This window comes from Nicotiana tabacum, chromosome 8, assembly GCF_000715075.1.
Source record: "Nicotiana tabacum cultivar K326 chromosome 8, ASM71507v2, whole genome shotgun sequence".
In the NCBI taxonomy this organism is placed as follows: Eukaryota; Viridiplantae; Streptophyta; class Magnoliopsida; order Solanales; family Solanaceae; genus Nicotiana; species Nicotiana tabacum.
In genome coordinates this window covers 47,159,638-47,175,376 of record NC_134087.1, presented here as the reverse complement: position 1 = coordinate 47,175,376, position 15,739 = coordinate 47,159,638, and the positions used below count along the sequence as shown (strand labels likewise).

The following is a 15,739-nucleotide window of genomic DNA, read 5'->3' as shown; positions in this document are numbered from 1 at the left end:
TGGAAGGGCCCATGCTCTCTGTTTCATTTTTCTGGCTCTTCTCACGTCTGTGACTGTGGGCTTGAACCCCAGACCAAATGTATCCAAGTTTTTAGGAAGAGAAACCGGTTGTACGATACCTTGTAGAGATGCACCCAAACTCTTGCTCGGTACAAAACCATTTTTCAACATTTCAACGGCTACCATGACTGATGCAGAAGCTACCCTTAGAGTCGGCACGCATTTCCCTTTAGGAATTTTCTCTTCCGATACCGTGTCAAAAACCTGATAAACTCATGGCCCCTTGTCGTCTTCAAACTCTACGAACGGAACAATGGCGTCACTGGGAACACACAAATTATCTTTGTCATGTACAACAATTTCCTATTTATCCCATTCAAACTTAACCATTTGATGCAGAGTGGACGGGACCGCTTTGGAAGCATAAATCCAAGGTCTAACTAACAACAGATTGTAAGAAACAGCCATATCGAGCACCTGGAATTCCATAGTAAATTCAACTGGCCCTATTGTAAGCTCGAGCACTATATCCCCGACCGAATCATTCCCTCCACCGTCAAATCCCCAAACGCAGATACTGTTTTTGTGAATTCTTTCATCATCCACCTTCAACTTGTTCAGAGTGGAAAGAGGGCAAATATTTGCACTGGAACCGTTGTTAACAAGTACCCGAGTAACCACGGAATCTTCATATTTCACCTTCAAATAGAGGGCTCTATTTTGCTCGGTACCCTCCACGGGCAACTCATCATCAGAAAAAGTGACTCTGTTTACCTCAAATATCTTGTTAGCTATCTTTTCCAAGTGGTTTACTGAGATTTTTTCAGGAACGTGGGCTTCGTTCAAGATCTTCATCAAATCCCGATGGTGCTCGTCTGAATGTATCAATAATGACAAGAGCGAGATCTGAGCCGGTGTATTCCTTAACTGATCTACAATGGAATAGTCCTGTACTTTCATCTTTCTCAGAAATTCTTCTGCTTCTTCCTCAGCCACCGCTTTCTTCACCAACACTAGGTTATCTTTTGAGGTTTTATATTTTCTAAACTCTTCGGGAGCAAAGCATCTCCCCGATCGAGTCAAACCATGGGTCTCACACACTTCTTCTTTAACCTCTTTCCCCTTGTAAGTCACTATCACTCGTTCATAATTCCATGGGACTGCCCTGCTGCTAATTATCGGTAATTAAGTTACTGGTTTGATAACGACAGGATCTGTGCGAGCGCCCTTCACAATTACCACAGGCTTGTTCGTCACTCCTGGCACAACCACTTTTGCTCTTTCATGTTTTCCTGCAACGTCACTTGAGGACCCCTTCTTGACCTCCACGGATGGTTCGTTATTTGCCTCGTTCAACTTGATCACAGACTTCTCACATGTTGGCCTTTCAAATGGCTTGGCTTCACTAGCCCGAATCATCATGACGGTTTGCGAGGGCTTCTTAGGCTCCCCTCCCTTATGCACTATCTCAATCATATTAGTCTCATGATGGGCCGGCAATGGGTTCTGGTTGATGTTGGGTGCCTCTGGGGCTTGGACCTCAATCCGATTAGTATCAATGAGCTCTTGAATAGTTATTTTCAACTTCCAGCATTTCTCTGTGTCGTGACCCGGGGTCCCTGAACAATACTCACAACTCACCGAGCGGTCAAGATTTCTGGGAGAGGGATTCGGCAGTATAGCCTCAATCGGATTCAACATACCCAACTGTCTCAGTCGATGGAATAGACTAGCATATAATTCTCCCAAAGGAGTGAAGGTCTTCTGTTTCTGCAACCTTTCATTCTTAAAGGCTTGATTTGGCCGGAAACCTGTTTCAGGGGGATTTTTGTAGGCTCTCGGGGGTGGATAGGCATTTTGTGGAGCTAAGTATGGACTTTATGGGGTCGGCGCACGCCATTGTGCATGAGCGGGAGGTTGGGTATAGGTTTGTGCGTGATAGACGGAAATATGGGGATCGGGCGGTGGGTAGTAGTGTTGTGGTGGACTATATGGAGTGTGGGGGTAAGTTTGGTGGTAGGGTTGAGGTGAGTTGTAGTAACGTGGAATGTTCCTGGATCCAACCCAAGCTCCCGACTCAATTATCGCAACGTCCTCTTTCTTCTTCATCCCGAGTACACCTCCAGTACCGTTTTGAAAGGCCTGGGTGATCGTTTTGATTGTTGAATAACTCATGATCTTGTTGGACTTGAGTCCCTCCTCAACCATGCCTCCCATTTTTACAACTTCATTAAAGGACTTGCCTACTGCTGACACCAAGTGACCAAAATAAGTGGGTTCCAATGCCTGCAAGAAATAATCAACCATCTCACTTTCTTTCATCAGAGGGTCAACCCTCACTGCTTGCTCTCTCCAACGGAATCCATATTCCTTAAAGCTCTCACCAGGCTTTTTCTCAATCTTTGTCAATGACAGATGGTCTGGGATAATTTCGAGGTTGTACTGAAAATGGCAGGCAAAGGCTTGGGTCAAATCGTCTCATGTGTACCACCTACTGTGATCTTATCTGGTATACCATTCTAATGCCGATCCACTAAGACTTTGGCTAAAATATGCCATCAGCAATTCATCTCTTCCACCTGCTCCTCTCATCTTGCTACAAAATCCTCTTAAGTGTGCTACTGGGTCAGCCCGTCGTACAGATAAAACTTGGGCATTTTGAACCCTGCTGGTAACTGAACATCTGGGAATAGACATAAATCCTTATAGGCCACACTTACTTGACCTCTCAACCCCCTCATATCTCGGAACGATTGTTCTAAGCTTTTGACTTTTTTGATCATCTCTTCATGCTCGGGATTTTTGGGTGGCTTCTCGGTCTCTGCCGGGAGATCAAGATGAGGGGTGTAAGAATATGGTTTTGGAACTTTGAAGGTGGGTTCAGGGGGATAGTACTGGTTGTCATGAGTTTGGAACTGAGGTTCACTGGAAGATCGGTGTAATGTAGCAGGTGGAGGTGCCACAAAAACAGGTGTAATTGGTGGGGGAGGGTATGGGACTTGTTTGGGTGGTGGAGCTTGAGAAGTATGGAAAGTGGTGCCATAGCATTGTTGGTAGAGGGAAAAGGCTAGAGATGAGTTCACGGTGGGAGGTTCCGGAGGTTGGGCTGATGGTGGGATATAAGCAGGGTTGGCGGGATAAACTGGTGGTGGATGGCCCTTTGCCCAGGCTTGGTACATTTCAGCCATCTACTACTTTAACTTATACATCTCTTCCTTCATTGCATTAACATCCAGCTCTTCCACCTCTTTTGACGGGTCAACAATACTTGTCTCCGGTTCTTGGTTGGCTATATTCAGCCTGTCTTTTGATCGGGTGTTGTATGAGTGAGTTTCCAGAATGCCAATCCACTAACCATCTGCCTGGACTCAATACATCAACAACAACCTTGTTAGTGGTTAGGGTTTTAACAAATTGGTAATCACACATTTGGGGAATAAATGCACCTAAGCAGTTAACCGTTTCTATCATGCATTTGATTGGTTGCTTGCTCATCCCGGCCTTTCTTTCTTTTCTTCTTTTCTCTCTCTTTTTTTTTCATTCTGGCCTTTGCTCTTCTTTGTTTTTATCCTCTCATTTCCCTCTTGTTCTGCCATTGCTTCTTTCTCTTATTTTTCCTTTCTTTTCTTTCTTTTTCTCTCTTGTTTTTCCTCTCTTTTTTTTCTTTTGATTATGGTCGAATCCTATAAAGACTGCCTACGTATCATGACCCCGCATGAATCAGACCGAGCGTAGTTCTGGGAGATAAGTACCAAAGTAAAAAAACAATTTTTGGGATTTTCAATTTCATAAAAAACAAACGCTTTGATTACAAAGACTCAACACTGACGGATTCCAAAAGAAACTAACAGACGCTGATGAAAAGATGAAATACAGACTCCAAAACAAACTATCATACTCTGACAAAAGAAAATACAGACTCGAACCCAATTGACAGACTCCAGCAAAAGAAAATACAAACTCAACACAACTGACAGACTCTAACGGAAAGGAAATGCAGACTCAAATGAAAAATCATGAATACATTAATGCTCCTGGTGCTCGCGAGACATCATTCGATCTCGCCGCGGGCCTATATGCAAGATCCCTTTGAAATCGGTCCAAGTCATTCATTATCTGCTTAACGAATGTCATCACCGCTACGAAGAAGGTAGTGCGAGTCATATCCTCATAGATTTGGCACTTCATAACTATGTAATTGGCGATGTTTTTGATTCTCTCTCTTATGACACCTTTTTCTTGTAACAAATGCCCAATCTGCTGGGCCTTGGCCCCCAAAGTTTGCTCGGCCACTTGATTTTGCTCCTGAAGTTGTTGCAGATCTATTTCTAATTGCGCCAATGCCATATAACAATGTTCTCTTTCAACCTTGAAGTCTTTCGCCTATTTCATCATTTTGTTTTCCGTGGCGATGACCCTTTTCTTTAATCCCGCGACCTCATCATTGTACTTTTATTTCAACTGCTTAACCAGGCGTGCTCGTTCATCTGCATTTTTAGCCAACTGTTTTCGAGCCTTGGCTAGTTCACCTTCTGTTTTGTTCAAATCAAAACTATAGTCACTCACTTTCTACCTCAAGTTAGCTATGAGTTTCTCATCTTTGGCACTTCGGGCTGGGTTTTCTTCCACTATTTTCATTTTCTGAATCTGGGCTCGAAGGGCCTCATTTTCTATGGCTAGCTTTTCTTGTCTCCTTCGTCCGCCGCGTCTTGCAAACTATTTTCAAACTGAAGGTCCCTGACTTGTTTCTCCAATTTGCTTATGGTAGCCCTGTACTCATTTTCTTTGGCCAACTAGTCCCATTGCACTTGTGCTCCATCAGTGAACTATTGGACGTGGGGTCTTTTTGCGGGCCTTTCGAGCTTATGTTGAACCCGGGACCTTTTACCATACCAAGCAGTATAATTAGACTCTACCTCGCCTCTAGATAGATCTCGTACTTGAGTATTAGGCCCTAAGAATCTGCACTGATGCCAAATCCGACGCACTCTTTATTCTGGGAAGGCAGCTTTTGGCTCTAACTCAATAGCCTGCCAACTCAAATCTTCATCATGTGGGATGGTCTGGTATCGGCCTAACTGACGTAGTACTCTGTGCGTAGCATAAGGCTGGATATTCCGAAGACCCATTAACAGCAGAAAGCATTCCTCAGCCGACATGTAGATTACCTCACCGACCGAGAGCCACCTGAATGTCCATTCGATCTTATTTGCAGTCAAAGATCTCAAATGAGCATGCCATGCTTCCGTACCGTCCGGGAATTCATAACCCTCTACCCGCTTTTCTTGTTTTTCGATGCATTCAAGGCCAGTCATACCACAATTAAAGTATCTGGGACGGTGGCAAAGGTGTTCCTCCATCCATAGTTGTAATAGCATATTGCACCCTTCAAAGAACTTCCCTCCATCTCGACAATGGGTCAGTGCTCGGTAAATTTCCGCCAAGATCAGCGGCACTATAGTCCCATTTGCCTTTTTCATCATAAAATTGGCTATCCCTACAAGTCCCAACTCTATGTTCCCGTCTTTTCTAGAGCAAACCAAAATACCCAGGAACGCTGCTATGAAAGCTAATCCTCTCCGAGCTTCCCACTTGTCTTGGTTTCCCACGTGAGTAAGACCGGTATCTGGCATTTCGAAGCCACGGGGATTCCCATAACGTCGATACAGAAAGTAGAAGGTACAGAATCCTTTGGCCAAATTTCCGTCTCGGATGTCACGACTGATGCTTACCAAGTCCCAAAATTTATGAGGGGTTACTGTTCTCGGTGCCACCGGGTATTGACTTCTAAGATTCCCTTCGAAAGCGGCATAGCCTGCAATCTCCTCCAATGTAGGAGTTAACTCGAAATCAGCAAAGTGAAATATATTATGTGTTGGGTCCCAAAATGGTATCAAGGCCTCAATCACGTCTTTTCTTGGCTTAACCTTCAAGAGCCCGATAAGACCACCCAATGCTTTTGTCACAGCTTTTCTGCTATATTCTCCTAAATCATGCCACCACATATGTAGCTCCAAAGGGATCTCTTCACGGACTGAGAAAGGTTCATTTTGAATTGTGCTCATCCTGCACATTTATTAAGGTGATTTTAATTAAAAGGAAACTATGACTCGTTTTGACTCAAGAAAAATGACCGTCGTTTTTCCAAAACCTCCACACAAATATCCGGTTTTGCCAATACGGCCTTTCAGCACTTCGAAAACGAAGATTTTAAGGCTGTGTCGGCTAACCAGCCAAAATCATTAAAAGTGATTAAAAGTGGTTGTTCTTGCAAAAACAGCCTTCCGGCGCCCTTTTAGGGACATTTGGCTAATTCTAACAAGAATGACATCACCCTAATTATTTTCAAATTAAAGTAAAATTTTTGTTCTTTTGTGTTATTTTTGCAAAAGGGAAGTTGGACCCGATGGGGGTTGCCTATGTATCTCACACTCTGTGAGAATCAAACTGGTGTAGTTCTGGAAAAATTTTAAGAACCCAACTTCTTTTTTCTTTTCCCAAAAACAAAAAGATATTTTTTCCTATTTTTCTTTAAAATTCACAAAATTCCCCTATTTTTCAAAATTTCGGCAGAGTTTCGGTATACTTTTAGGGACAGTGGTTTTCACCGCAGGTAATTACCTCACACTGCTATTTTCTTTTCCAAATTCTCTCCCTTTTTATTCAAAAGCTGGTCAGCATGCAAATCCAAAGCAAATAAATGCACAAGTAGCAAGTAAGATGCATCAGGATGGTCTTTTTTATTTCGGGTGCACCTGTCCTAGACAGACCCAACCCCTGTGTTGAGTCTCCAAAGTCAAAATGCACATGATGCAAACAAACTTTCCTACTAGGGATCCGGCATGAGGTCTTGTTATACTAGGTTTAAATCCTGGGGTTTATTGTTTTAGACCTGGCTTACCCGAGCTCGAGCCGAGAGGGGGCAGCGTACTGGGAATACAAGAGCTTCGCCGGCTTTGCAACTTGCCCGAACCTTATTCTAAATTTAGAATATGACTCTAACAGAAAATAAGTCACACGAAGTGCACACTTCTTCATGATTTAGAAGACTCATAGAGAAGAGGGATTTCGCAACAATTTATATACAGTTCACGGAATATCAAAGCGGTAAAAGCAATAAATTAGCACATTAGGCCCAAATCATGTAATAAAATCAGACAATGGATAAAGCCAACGATAACAATTATTCTAAGCTCGAATTCTTGAACCCTGAACCAGAGATTCTGGGTTCGTTCCCCAGCAGAGTCGCTAGAGCTGTCACACCTCCTATTTCACCTACACCCCCCGTGAAGGGTATAAGGGAGTTTTTCCAATTAAAGGACAATCGAAACGGGATTTACATTAAGAAATTCAGAGTCTCCACTTGGGATATTTATGGTGTCCCAAGTCACCGGTTGAATCCCGGATCGAGGAAAATATGACGTTGTTTAATAGTCCGCAAACCAGAAATCCGAGTAAGGAATTCTGTTAACCCGGGAGAAGGTGTTAGGCATTCCCGAGTTTCATGGTTCTAGTACGGTCACTTAACTGTTATATTCGGCTTAATTATCTGATCTTAAACAATTACGAACTTATGTGTGAATTTTTACTTTTAACCGCTTTATTCAATTTTAAAAGAAGATTGAACGTCATTTAAAACATGTCTTTGGATCGTGCCACATGAAATGCACCCGCGATCCTAAACATATTTTATTCAACGTTTTAAGATTTAGATTTGGGTCACATGAAATGCACACCCGAGTTTAAGAAGGTAAAATTATTAAACTAACGCGCCTAAAGCAATTTCGCGTGGCAACTATGTGAGGGCCACGGGACTTCACTAAGTGGCACGCCTCGGATTCTAAGGATTGAAACAAAATTAATTAAGCGATGGTCGTGCAATTTGTCATTTTGTTTGGCACGGCGCACCTCGAATCTAATTAAAAGAACGTGACTAGTTGATTAATAGACGTGGAGGATTTCTACTTATGTTATGCCAAAGCTTAAGTTGAAATTTAATAATCAATAGGATAGCAAATGACAACCCATGTTTGATTGGGTAAAAGCCTAGGCTGGTCATAAGCCAAAGGCTGGCTGGCTGTGGCTACAGGCCGGCATGAGAAACAACTGGGCTCAACATTGAAGCCCAGCTTGGCAATCAGATCGCTGAAGGGAAAAATAATCACCATTGGGCCAATAATGGCAGCCCAATACACGATTCGGCACTAAAGTTTGAAGCAAATTATATCATTCAAAAAATCTGGAATTGAACGAAGTTTGAAGCAAATTATTCACCAATTAACAATAAAACTCAAAGGCCCCCAACTCGTATTAAATTCTGATTCAAATATTGAACACTTAAAACAGACCATACGACATCAAAACTTGGCCAAGCAAACTAAATATAAAGAGTTAAACCAAATCTGAAAATTCCGAGTCGAAAATCAGACTCAAATCCCATTCGAAAGTTTTTTAAGATTCAAGGTTTACATGAGGAAAATGACAACTCTAAAACCCTTGTATTGTATTTCAAGCGATATAGGAGTAAATCTAAAATAAGCAGTGGGAAATGAGCCTAAATCAAGCTTGCTAAACCAGCAGCATAAAGAATCTGAACTTAGAATTTACCAAAGTTATTAAACACACCTCCAAATCAGCTAGCCTTAACTAATTAAACTAGGAATCATAGTCCTTAATTAATACATATTCTACCAAGTCCAAAACACTCTCGAATCAGTTATATTCACACAAGGTCCAAATCCAGCACTTAAAACCAAATGTATATCAGGAAATGGATCATTCACAATAAGCTAGACTAGAACATGAATAAGAATATGGCAAAATCAAACAGTAACCAACAACAAGGACTAATGTTTTTCATTCAACTTCAGCTTAGTTTACAAATCTTTATACGAAACTCAAACAGGCTTCATTTCCAACCATGGTTTTAGAAGAGTACCTGGTGCAGTTAGAGCAAAGAAAAGACGAAGAAATCAGTAGAGCATCAGCAAGAAGTCAGCAGCAGAAATCAGCTCAAACCAAGCTTGATTGCCCAAGTTTAAAACTCAAAGACAACCCCGGGAACTTTTAAAATAACCTCATATGCTAACCACAGGAATGCTTAAACCATTTTCAACTCAATGTAAACCAGAGATTTTGATTCAGAACTGGAAAAACTTCAAAATCACCAAATGAATTTCAATGGAACAGTAGTTTTATCTCTCTTTTAGCCGTTTCATTTTCTGTATTTTTAGCCCTTTTTCTTTTAAAATCCCCCTCGAGATCTAAGTAACAATGCCTTTATAGGCAAGCTACTAGGGCAGCCTTAAAGAGTTCAAAATTGCATTTAAAAACCTTCTGAAATTTTCATTTTTTCTTAGGAGTCCTTAATGTACAATCTAGAAATTCAGAATAACCCCAACCCCAGCTTCCTAAAAGCTTCCCTAGTCAGTTACACCAAGATTCCCTATGTCTTTTACCCAAACTAACCCTTAATTGCCCTATTTTTACCCCTGAACCCAAATCAGATATGGGTCAATCTTGACCCAAAACTTAAAAGGCTTTTGCAGTGGGGTCGAGAATGGCCTCAAGGCCCAAACAAAATCATAAGCTCATTTTAATGAATCAATAATCACTTGGGAGATTTTAAAACTAAAATTCTAGCTAAATGACTGATTTCTCTTTTTAGGCTAACTAATGAACTATAATTAAACTATATTACCTAATCAACCACAGCTAATTATACAATTAGAAGAATCAGAAATTGTGACCTAAATAAAGCTAAACAGTCAACATACATAAATCAAACAAAACTGACGACAAATTTGAAAAGAAAATTGGAGAACACACAGAATAAATACGAACACCAAAATGAAAACCTAGGTTTAAAACTTTTATCAACTTTTAGTCAGAATAAAAATTAATTAAAGAAAAAGGAGAAGAAAAGAAGAGAAAAATGGTGAAGTGACAGAAATGGACAGAAAAAATAAAGAAGCTTACCGACTAAACTCGACACCAACACTGGATTTTCAATTTATCCCAAAATAATGTTAATAGCTTGTTCTTTATCAAGAACCAGCGACCATCATTGTTTCGTGACAAATCGGCCTTGAACACTTAGGAAAATCGGGGAAACAGCCCTTGCATGCACAGAATCTGATTTTGGCTTTTTAGGGTTTCACGCTTCAAATCAAGATTCGACGGGTTCTGGAAAGATTCGAGGGAAACGAGTACCGGATTTGGTATGAGGGAGTCATGGGGGTGTTGTGGTGTTGATTTTGATGGGGATTCGAGTGGTCTATGGAGTCGCCGCCAGGCTCGAAGCAGTGGGGAAAGGGGGTAGCGGGTTAGGGTTCTTGCTGAGAGTCTCAGGATGGGGGGGTTTAACGAAATGAAATGAGGGGGGTAGGGTAGTATTTGGACATATAAATATCCTTACCTCCCCAGTTCTGATACGTCCGATCAGACCCGTTCAACGTTCTAGATGAAGGGAACTGGAATCGTCGTTTGGTTGAGTGGGGGGAACCAGACCGGGTCAGGGCGTGGGTTTGGGCTGGGTTTCGGGTAGTTTGGACGGGGTTCACATTGGAAGATTTGGGCCTGGGAGTTTAGTTTGAAAACTGGCCCAACCCTTTTCATTTTTTATTCAAAACAAATTTAATTCAAAACTCTTTTTCCTTTTTCCTTTTTTCCTTTTTTTCGAAATTTAATTAAAATCAAAATTAATTCCTAGAACTAAAAAAACCTAATTAAACCTAAAATGATAATTAACACAATTAATTAAAAATAAATTAACAAAAGAAAGCTACTCAAAATCAAAGCTAAAATTAAAAGTGCAAATTAAACTAATTTTGTGATTTTTCCATTTTATGCAACAATTAGTTTTCTAATTAATCCTAAAATGTAAAATTAACCCTAAATGCAAACGCAACGTATTTTTGTATTTTTCACTAGTTAAAACGCACAAATAAAATGCGAATAATTAACAGCAAATGCCACAAAAATCCACAAAATTGCAAACACTGAAAGAAATTATTTTGTTTTGAATTTGTTGGAATAATTCATATAGGGCAAAAATCACGTGCTCACATATGTCATAGCCTAATGTGCCAGCATCAACCATGTCAATGAGTATCTCAGAGCGACTCAGTTTCTTCCTGAACTACTCCTAAAAAAATTAAAATAAAGTACCTGGTTCGAGCTACACCCTTGGAAAAGAACCGGCGCCCAAAGAAAAACCAAGGGATACTATCTAACTATCCTAAAAAAATCTTTTTGGTGTTTTTAATCAGACTTTATCCCTCAAGAAAATTGTCCAAAAGATCCATCGTCGGGAAAAGTCTGAACTTTTTCTAAAAAAATTTCAATTTTCATTTTTTTTACCTAGACTATGTCAACTATGTCTACATAAAAACTAAATAAAAAAATAGTTTTATACAATTACCCTTCAGAAATTAGTTTTTCCACCCCACACTTATATTATGCATAGTATTCGATGCATGATCATAGAGAAAAATATTAAAACAAGGGTGAGAAATACTCCCTGAGGCCTTCTCGGGCCTAGCTCGGACATGATCCTCAATATTAAGGGTCGGGACGACCCCACACTTAAGCTCAAACATGCTCCTCAACTTCAACTTCGGGTACTCAGACTTCCCCCACTCTGTAAAACAAAAACAACACGAAACTTGACACTATATAAAAAATAAAAAATAAAAAAAATTAAAATACAGGCTGGGTTGCCTCCCAACAAGCGCTTGATTTAACGTCGCAGCACGACACCATCAGTTTCACCACTTTTCCTTCCACTTTGAAGATATGAATTGCGCCCCCAATTTTGCATCAATTTTTCTGTCATGTTCCTGGGGCGGTGGTGTAAAAATAAATGAATCAAGCAATAGGTATCGCATCTTGCACTTCTTGGCCTTTAAGTGAGGAATATCATTTTGTCTCCTTGGTGTGGCAAATTTCAGAATATAAACACTTTGTTCCTCATCCATTGACTCCTCCATATGCTCGACTGGACCAATTCCCATGTCACCAACCAAACACAATATTGAAAAGTGTTTAGAATGAGGTCCAATACGCTCCAACTCCAAAATCGCATCATTTTTGACATCCTCAATTTTGCACTATTCGTCAACCTTGGCATCATTAATAATATTTTGGTTGAATAGCTGGAATTCCTCTTTTCGCTCCACAAGCTGGCCAATATCCACAAAAATTGGTTGTAGGGCATCAGATGCCTCAACCTTTTTATTCAATTTAGCCTGTATGTCATGGACATCTGAGCCAAATTGGTCTATCTCTTGCCTGAGCTCAGTTCTTCCTTCTATCAGTTGTTCTGTCATATTTGAAAGACCATCACGGAGAAACTCCTGAGATTTTATCAGTTGAGCTTGTTCCTCTAGCCAAGATTGGCTCACTATATCTGCTTCTTCAAAATAATCTTCTTATGGGAACTCGCTCTCTTCATCGAATTGAGGTTCTTCTTGGAAATTGGCCATTAATTCGTCCATTCTAGCCTGGAGTCTTTTGATCATTAAGGCATCAAGACTTTGTTGCTCGACTATTTACCTCATCATGTTCTGTTGCTCGATTATTTGCCTTATCATGTCCATAGTACGAGCCATGCTTTTCATATCCTCCGCTTCATTGCTCCTATCAAACTCATAAACATTATTAGAAACATTATAATAAGAACTCTGAGAAGGATAAAAATAATTAGGACAACCGTCCTAATGTCCACCTTGACAACCACACATATTACAAAAATTCCACACGTCAGATTGAGATGCACAATTTTTCTCTAAGTGTGGTCCTCCACAATATGGACAAAGATCACCATAATAAGAATAACCAATATTCGACCAATTATCATTCCAAGATACCATGTCAACAAAGATAATAAAATATAACTAAGTTAAAAATAAAATAAAATAAAATAAAAACTTGAATAGGCAAAAAGTAAAAATCCAATCTAGTAGAATAGTTAATTTCTAAGTCCCCCGCAACGGCGCCAAAAACTTGTTGCTCCCAAATGCACACGCAAGTATACGTGGTCGACAAGTAATATAGGATTGTAAGTCCAGATATCGTACCCACAGGGACTTGTGATTAACTATCAACTAAATTAAACCAAACAATTAATCTATTCAAGCGAACCCTAACGTATGAATATTTAACAACAATTAATCTAGAGTAACAAACTAAGAGATTAGAGAAAACAACGACAAGCTTAAAGACGAATTCAATGGGAGAGAATATTCTAGAGCTATGGGTTAGCTAACAATCTCGTTGAGTTTTTCACCTAAATTGTCTAATTAATTTATCTGGTTTATTGGTTGACAGGGTTAATATTGCTCGTTGTATTCTCCCGAAGTACAACTCGCATATTCAAGCTAACATAACGCCTATATTCCTATGGAATTAGAATTAACAAGAACGCATTAATAATTCCTGTATAGTAACCAAGCAAGGGGATTAGGCATATTCCTATCCTAACCGCAAATCCGCTCCCCTAAGAGTTAAGATCTTGCTCTACTCAATCTTATATGCAATCTAGAATTCTCTCTCCTAAGTTCAATCCTAGATTCGTAGATAGTATTTCAATTAGTGATCAAGCAATCAAATAATTACGCACAAGATTGAATAAATAAACCAATATGATAAAATAATAAGAAATATTCAAACTTCAAACTACAACGTTCATGTAGCACCCAAAACTCTAGAACTAATGAACTATGAAATTAAAGGAAGAGAAGAGAAGAAAAACTAGTTAGAAGCCTCCTCCAAGCGTGGTGTGTGTTCCTCCACGTGAATTCCCCTCCAAAATATGTTGGATATTTCCAAAGTGGTGTCTTCTCCTTCAAAATAGGCTTAGTTTTTCTTTTATACGTGTTGGATAGGTCTAGGGCCAAATAAACTGTGTCCCGGGCAAAATAGGACAAAAATCACGTCAACAGCACCCAGCCCGGTGCCAGGCGCCCACCAGGGCGCTACTCAATTTTCAGCTTCTGTTTCCAGCGCCACAGGTGGCGCCAGGCGCTGCGTGTGGCGCCCAAATGCACATTTTCCCGGTTTTGTTCGTTTTGGCTCAAATCTTGCGCATTTCGCCCTCAATTGCTCCCGAATCATTCCTACAAGTAAAAACACTTCAAATTAATATAAATTATAACATTTAACATCCTAAATTCACGAAACAAAAGTCAAATATAAGGCGATATACATAGAAATATATATACTTTAAGCTAAACATCAACCATTCTCCCAGCCCAACTTACAACCTGCGCAAGCTCGTTGTTACAAAACCTTGGAATGTAATTTGGTCAGATTGTAGCTGTGTTTTCCAGTAGTTCATTGACGAGTTTCCCAAAGGACACATATGAGGATCCACCTTCCATAATGCTGGCCCTGCTCTTCTCTTTCATCTCTTTTGCCTTGTCTCTCACTTGCGTGTTAATTTCCCATCAATTCCCTTATCGCTTTTTCTATGATTTGTGCAGTTATGGGCGGATCATCTTTACTCCTCCGCTCACAGTAATCCAAAGTAATCTCCACTGCAGTTCCTATTTCTTTCACTAACTGAAACGCATTTACCTGTTGTTCTGAGTGCAATGGCCATGTTGCTATAGGCACCCCACACCATATGCTTTCCAGTATAGAATTCCAGCCGCAGTGTGACACGAATCCCCCGATTGCTTCGTGGGACAACACTTTGAATTGTGGAACCCACCCCACCACTTTCCCTTTCTTCACTGTCCGCTCTAGAAATCCTTTCGGCAAGATTTCAAAATAATTCGTGTAGTCTCCGGGGAATTGGGCGTTTTTATCATTGCTGCTTTCTTCTGGGGGCTGACGTAAAGACCACAAGAACCGCGCGACAACCGTACGTTGTGTTCTAGAGCTAAAGCTATCTCTTTCACTTGCTTCACTGGTAAGCTTCCCTGGCTTCCAAAGCAAATCAGTACCACCGATTCCGGTGGCTGCTGATCCAGCCATTTTATTATTTCTGTCTCCTCTGACTCTAGCCGGGACGACTTTGACTGGTTCATAATGGGACCCACTGAATAGATGGAGGGTAGTAGTGGGATCTGTCCAGATCTTGATATGTTGTTCTTACAAGCATCCAAGGCGTGGGTTTCTAATTCAGTGTAAGTGTTGATGATAATGCCTTTGGCTTTTCTGTATCCACGAGCGAACTCAAGGAATCCGCTTACAAGCCACGTGTCACTGTCTACTAGAACCATTGGTAATACGCTGGGAGGAACAGGGTAGGCATAACTAGGAAATGACAACCAACTGTTGGCGTTCTTGAACTGAGAAACATCCGTATTTCACTCATCGTCAAGAATCTGGAAATGAAGCATCAATCCAAGGAAAGCAGCTGGCGAAGTGAAAAACACATAGCCCGGTATCCCAAACTCCTCAGCGACATCCATCAATGGGTGAGCGCATAACATGTGAACAACAAAACCCGCAACCTTAAGGCCAGCTCTGCGTTGACTTATCAAGAAGTCCCTGATTTGAGATTCCTGGCTTTGTACTAATCTGTAGAAGAAGTGTACTCGGGTTTTGGATGGGTTGGATCGGCAGCTGGTAAGTGGAAGAACCGAAGCCGATCAGAAGCATATGAAGCAGCTACAGAGTCAACGAAAGGGCCACTGACTGCGTCAATGTAATTGGTGTTGGAAAAAATTGGATGATCACGGAGAATAAAAGGTTTAGCTTGAGGCGTGTCAAAGACACTATCCTTAAGGAT

At 40.7% G+C, this 15,739-nt stretch overlaps 1 pseudogene; it reads right to left on the bottom strand.

The window, feature by feature from the left end:
* Positions 1-13,678: 13,678 nt before the first annotated feature.
* Positions 13,679-15,739, bottom strand: LOC107795702 (anthocyanidin 3-O-glucosyltransferase 2-like; annotated as a pseudogene).